General features: G+C 40.2%; 1 pseudogene; it reads right to left on the bottom strand.

Annotated features, from left to right (window-relative positions):
* Nucleotides 1-431: 431 nt before the first annotated feature.
* LOC139178379 (tigger transposable element-derived protein 1-like) lies at nucleotides 432-3,486 on the bottom strand (annotated as a pseudogene).
* Nucleotides 3,487-6,320: the final 2,834 nt, after the last annotated feature.

The raw sequence follows: 6,320 nt of genomic DNA, 5'->3' as shown, positions 1-6,320 counted from the left end.
TTTTTTCTTGGGGATGGTCTTGATCACTGCCTCCTGTACAATATCACAAACCTCTGTCCATAGTTCTTCAGACTCTTAGTCTATCGGATCTAATCCCCTGAATCTATTTGGGATTTAGATATGGTCCTTAGATATTTTGAATAGAAGGATGCACAGTGCACTGCTTCTGGCATTCTTCTCGCCATTGTTCTACCTAGAGCAATCATGTTTGTGAAGATTAAAGGCATACATTGGAGATATCAAAGTTCGGGTCCAGACTACCACAATAAAGTAAATATCACAATAAAACAAGTCACATGGGTTTTTTTTTGGTTTCCAATGCATATAGAAGTTATGCTTACATTATTCTGTAGTCTACTAAGTATGCAATAAAGTTGTTTTAAGTATCTATTTACATACTTTAATAAAAAATACACAGTACTAAAGACATGCTAACCATCATCTGAACCTCCAGAGAATCGTAATCTTTTTGCTGGTGGAGAGAGTCTTGCCTTGATGTTCATGGCTGCTGACTAACCAGGGTGGTAGTCCTGAAGCCTGTGGTGGATGTAACAATTTCTTAAGAGAATGAAGAATTTTATTACATCAGCTGACTCCACCTTTCATGAGCACTTTCTCAGCAGTGCTCTTTGATAGCCCTTTACCCATAGTACCACCAATCCTGCAGCTGCTGTATCAACTAAGTTTATATAATAATTCCTTTGTTCTCACTTCTACAATCTTGTCAATATCTTTACCAGGAGTAGATTCCATCTCAAGAATCAAATTTCTTTACTTATCCATTAAAAGGAACTCTTTATCAATTCCTTAGTTGAAGGTTTCACCATGATATTCCAGCAATTCAATCACATCTTCAGACTCCACTTGTAATTCTAATTCTCTTCCTATTTCTAGCACATCTGTGTTTGATTCTTCCACTGGAATCTTGAACCCATCAATATCATCCTTGGTGCTTAGAATCAACTTATTCCAAACTCTTGTTAATGATATGTTAGCAAATATGAAAAGAACACTCAACTCACTGTCTCCACCAGAGGTCTTAGATGGCCAGGTGCATTGTCAGTGAGCAGTAGTATTTTGAAAAGTATCTTTTTTCCTGAGCACTAGGTCTCAATAGTGTGTATTTAAAATACTCAGTAAGCCATGTTGCATGCAGATGTATTGCCTTCAGGAATTTTTATCCTTTTAGAGAGCACAGGCAGAAAAACATAATTCTTAAGGGCTCTAGGATTTTTTGAATGGTGTATGAGTATTGACTTCAACTAAAAATCACCAGCTGTATCTGTCTCCAACAAGAGAGTCAACCTGTCTTTTAACACTTGGAAGCCAGGCATTGACTTCTCCTCTCTAGTTATGGAAGTCCTGGATGGCCTCTTCCTCTCATATAACCCTGTTTCATCTACACTGTCTCACCTACATTCAGTGTGGCCGCCTTCATTATCTTCACTAAATCCTCTGGATATGTTGCTGCAGCTTCCACATCAGCACTTGCAGCTTCACTTTGTCCTCTTCTGTTGTGGAGATAGCTTCTTTCTTTAAACCTCATGAACCAACCTCTGATAACTTCACACTTTTCTTCTCCAGCCTCCCCACCTCCCTCAGCTTTCATAGAATTGAAGAGAGTTAGGGCCTTGCTCTGAATTGGGCTTTGACTGAAGGAAATGTTATGGCTGGTTTGATCTTCTATCCAGACCATTAAGATAATACCAGATCAGATCAGTCGCTCAGTCATGTCTGACTCTGCGATCCCATGAATCGCAGCACGCCAGACCTCCCTGTCCATCACCAACTCCCGGAGTTCACCCAGACTCACATCCATTGAGTCAGTGATGCCATCCAGCCATCTCATCCTCTGTTGTCCCCTTCTCCTCCTGCCCCCCAATCCCTCCCAGCATCAGAGTCTTTTCCAATGAGTCAACACTTCGCATGAGGTGGCCAAAGTACTGGAGTTTCAGCTTTAGCATCATTCCTTCCAAAGAAATCCCAGGGCTGATCTCCTTCAGAATGGACTGGTTGGATCTCCTTGCAGTCCAAGGGACTCTCAAGAGTCTTCTCCAACACCACAGTTCAAAAGCATCAATTTTTTGGCGCTCAGCCTTTTTCACAGTCCAACTCTCACATCCATACATGAACACAGGAAAAATAATAGCCTTGACTAGATGGACCTTTGTTGGCAAAGTAATGTCTCTGCTTTTGAATATGCTATCTAGGTTGGTCATAACTTTCCTTCCAAGGAGTAAGCGTCTTTTAATTTCATGGCTGCAGTCACCATCTGCAGTGATTTTGGAGCCCCCAAAAATAAAGTCTGACACTGTTTCCACTGTTTCCCCATCTATTTCCCATGAAGTGATGGGACCGGATGCCATGATCTTCATTTTCTGAATGTTGAGCTTTAAGCCAACTTTTTCACTCTCCACTTTCACTTTCATCAAGAGGCTTTTGAGTTCCTCTTCACTTTCTGCCATAAGGGTGGTGTCATCTGCATATCTCAGGTTATTTATATTTCTCCCAGCAATCTTGATTCCAGCTTGTGTTTCTTCCAGTCCAGCGTTTCTCATGATGCACTCTGCATATCAGTTAAATAAGCAGGGTGACAATATACAGCCTTGACGAACTCCTTTTCCTATTTGGAACCAGTCTGTTGTTCCATGTCCAGTTCTAACTGTTGCTTCCTGACCTGCATACAGATTTCTCAAGAGGCAGATCAGGTGGTCTGGTATTCCCATCTCTTTCAGAAGTTTCCACAGTTGATTGTGATCCACACAGTCAAAGTCTTTGGCATAGTCAATAAAGCAGAAATAGATGCTTTTCTGGAACTCTCTTGCTTTTTCCATGATCCAGCAGATGTTGGCAATTTGATCTCTGGTTCCTCTGCTGTTTCTAAAACCAGCTTGAACGTCAGGAAGTTCATGGTTCACATATTGCTGAAGCCTGGCTTGGAGAATTTTGAGCATTACTTTACTAGCATGTGAGATGAGTGCAATTGTGCAGTAGTTTGAGCATTCTTTGGCATTGCCTTTCTTTGGGATTGGAATGAAAACTGACCTTTTCCAGTCCTGTGGCTACTGCTGAGTTTTCCCAATTTGCTGGCATATTGAGTGCAGCACTTTCACAGCATCATCTTTTAGGATTTGGAATAGCTCAACTGGAATTCTATCACCTCCACTAGCTTTGTTCGTAGTGTTGCTTTCTAAGGCCCACTTGACTTCACATTCCAGGATGTCTGGCTCCAGGTCAGGTTTCTCCATATCAGTGACAATGCTGCTTTGCTCTCTTATCATTCATATGTTCACTAGAATATCACTTTCAATTTCCTTCAGGAAAATTTCCTTCACGTTCACAACTTGGCTGTTCAGTGCAAAATGCCTACCTTTCAACCTATCTTGACTTTTGACATGCTTTCCTCACTAAGCTTAATCATTCCTCATTTTTGATTTAAAGTGAGAGACATGCAACTCTCCTTTCACTTGAAAACTTAGAAGCCATTGTAGGGTTATTAACTGGCCTAATTCTAATATTGCTGTGTTTTAGGGAAAAGGTAGGCCTAAGGAGGAGGGAGATGGGGAAAGACTCAGTCAGTGGAGCAATGCAGTTACAAAACGATCACAATAGTAACATCAAAGATCACTAGTTACAGATCACCACAACATATGTAATAACAATGAAAAAGTTAAGGAATTACCAAAATGCAACGTTGAGACATGGAATGAGCTAATGCTGTTGGGAAAATGGTGCCAATAGACTTGTTTGATGCAGTGTTGCCTCAAACCTTCAATTTGTGAAAAAATGCAATAAAATGAGGTCTACTTGTATATTTTCTAGATGATAATGCACCTACACTTCTTCCCAGCTCTCTGACTGTCTCTGCCTGCCAAAGAGCCTTTATGATTAGACAGATTGCCAAATATTTTTCTTAATAACATATATTCTTAGATGCTTGAGTTTGGTTTCTGCTAGTGGAGAAGGAAATGGCAACCCTCTCCAGTGTTCTTGCCTGGAGAATCCCAGGGACGGGGGAGCCTGGCGGGCTTCCATCTATGGGGTCACACAGAGTCAGACACAACTGAAGCGACTTAGCAGCAGCAGTACACCTAAGACAATATCTTCTAAAAACTTTCAATTGGGCTTGCAGGCAGCATCTTAAAAAAAAAAAAAAATCCATCTTACATGTTTGCATTGCCCCCTTTACTGTAGTTCGAGTGTAAATTTCTTGGAGATTCTGGCACTATATGGTCAATCCTACCATTCAATATTGTTGTTTGTTTACATATGTTTCTGGATATTCATAAGTGTTCAGTGATAAGTTACAAGAAGTTGAGGTTGGGAATTCTCAGCCTTATTGCATTCATATTGTAGCCTCAGTGCATACACTTTGCATTGAGGACAATGTATGAGCATGGACTGAGGGTCAGTTAGTTAGATCAGTGGTTTTTATGTTGAGTTCTAGGTCGGCCGAAAAGAAAGATCACAGAAGTCTGTGATGCTGTGCCCCAAATATTAGGGATAAACAAAGCACATTATCATACATAAGACTTTGAGAAGCCTTGTAACCAGTAGATGTCTTGAATCCCCTGTCTTTGGCACCATACTTTGTCACATGTTACTGCTGCTAACAGTCATGTCCAACTCTGTGCGACCCCATAGACGGTAGCCCACCAGGCTCCCCTGTCCCTGGGATTCTCCAGGCAAGAACACTGGACTGGGTTGCCATTTCCTTCTCCAATACATGAAACTGAAAAGTGAAAGTGAAGTCGCTCAGTCATGTCCGACTGTTCACGAGCCCACGGACCACAGCCTACCAGGTTCCTCCATCCATGGGATTTTCTAGGCAAGGGTACTGGAGTGGGGTGCCATTGCCTTCTAAGTTAGCCCAAATAAAATGGGATTGAAAAGGTGTTAAAGGCAATATCATCAGAAACAAAATTTGCCATATAAAGATACAACTGGAAAATAAAAAACAGACTGTTTCTGCCATCACTGGTGGAGCTGTCTTTTCCACCTTGTGTATCTGTTTTGTTCTCCTGTTTCTCTGCAGAAAGGCTTTTTCTGTTAACTCTGATCATCCTGATTGTGCATGTTTGTTTTGGAAAGGGTGACTCCATGTCAGAATGCATGCCATCTAACTTTCATCATAGCTTAAGTAGCCCAAACTCTCACTGTCTCCAGAGAGAGTACTAACCTAGCATAAGTCAAAGGTCCACTCCTGCCCAGAAATTGCTGGATGAGAGCTCACTGACACATAGGACGTTTATGGGGTTACGTGCAAAGTCAGTTTTCAGCAGTGAAATTTTGAGTATGAAGGAGATAATTGGAATATCTGTCTGCTCTATTTCTCATATATCATAGCCCAAGCTTATTTGATGGTTAACATTTCTTTCACATGAATGACACTAACATTCATTGTAAATGGCAAACATTTGGAAACATGTATAGAAAAGATGTTCACATGGAAGAAAATCTGTGAAGGTAAAGAAGACGACAAAACTATTGGAAGTTCTAATGAGCGAGGGTTCTGCTGGGCTGGGTTTGTACTGTCTTTGTATTTGTCTTTAATTTCATTTTTGCTGCTGCTGCTAAGTCGCTTCAGTTGTGTCCGACTCTGTGCGACCCCATGGACTGCAGCCCACCAGGCTTCTCCGTCCATGGGATTCTTCAGGCAAGAACACTGGAGTGGGTTGCCATTTCCTTCTCCAAGGAAATTACTATTATTTTAGATAATTAAAAAATGCATCCATGAAGCAGGATATGTCAAACACTAATGAATATTCTGTGGTGGGAGATGGTATAGCTTAAAAGATAAAAATTTGTTCAGGTACAATTCACCTTTCCTCCCACTGGCTTCTTTGTTGAAGGAATTTATGTAAAAAGGATGAAAGACTAAATGGGATTCAGGGATTAATTTTATTAAAAACTGGAGAAAGTGCCTGATATTTGAATTGAATTTCTCTGGTAAAAGATGAATTTGTGTTCATGGTGTTTTTTTTTTGTTTGTTTATTCTAGGTTTACTTTAAATTTTATAAAGTGGAAATCATAAAGGTTGAAATCATCCAAGACTTATTTTCACTGGAAATGGAATTGCTAAAACTCATTCATATAACTTCATTCGTATAATTTATCATTCCATTTCCTGGCTATATTACAGTTTATTTACTTATTTATACATGATGGGCATTTGAGGTTTTTTCTCTCTTTTTGCTATTAAAAAAGTCTTTGCTCAGGAATTCTTGTGCAACTCTCCATGTGCACATGTATAAAAGTTCATTTTGGATATGCTTAGAAAAAGAGTTGCTAGGTTATAGGGAATGTCATTGCCAAATTG

Source organism: Bos indicus, chromosome 21 (genome assembly GCF_029378745.1).
Source record: "Bos indicus isolate NIAB-ARS_2022 breed Sahiwal x Tharparkar chromosome 21, NIAB-ARS_B.indTharparkar_mat_pri_1.0, whole genome shotgun sequence".
NCBI lineage: Eukaryota > Metazoa > Chordata > Mammalia > Artiodactyla > Bovidae > Bos > Bos indicus.
Note: the sequence above shows the minus strand (reverse complement) of the source record. Positions and strands in the feature narration are given on the sequence as shown.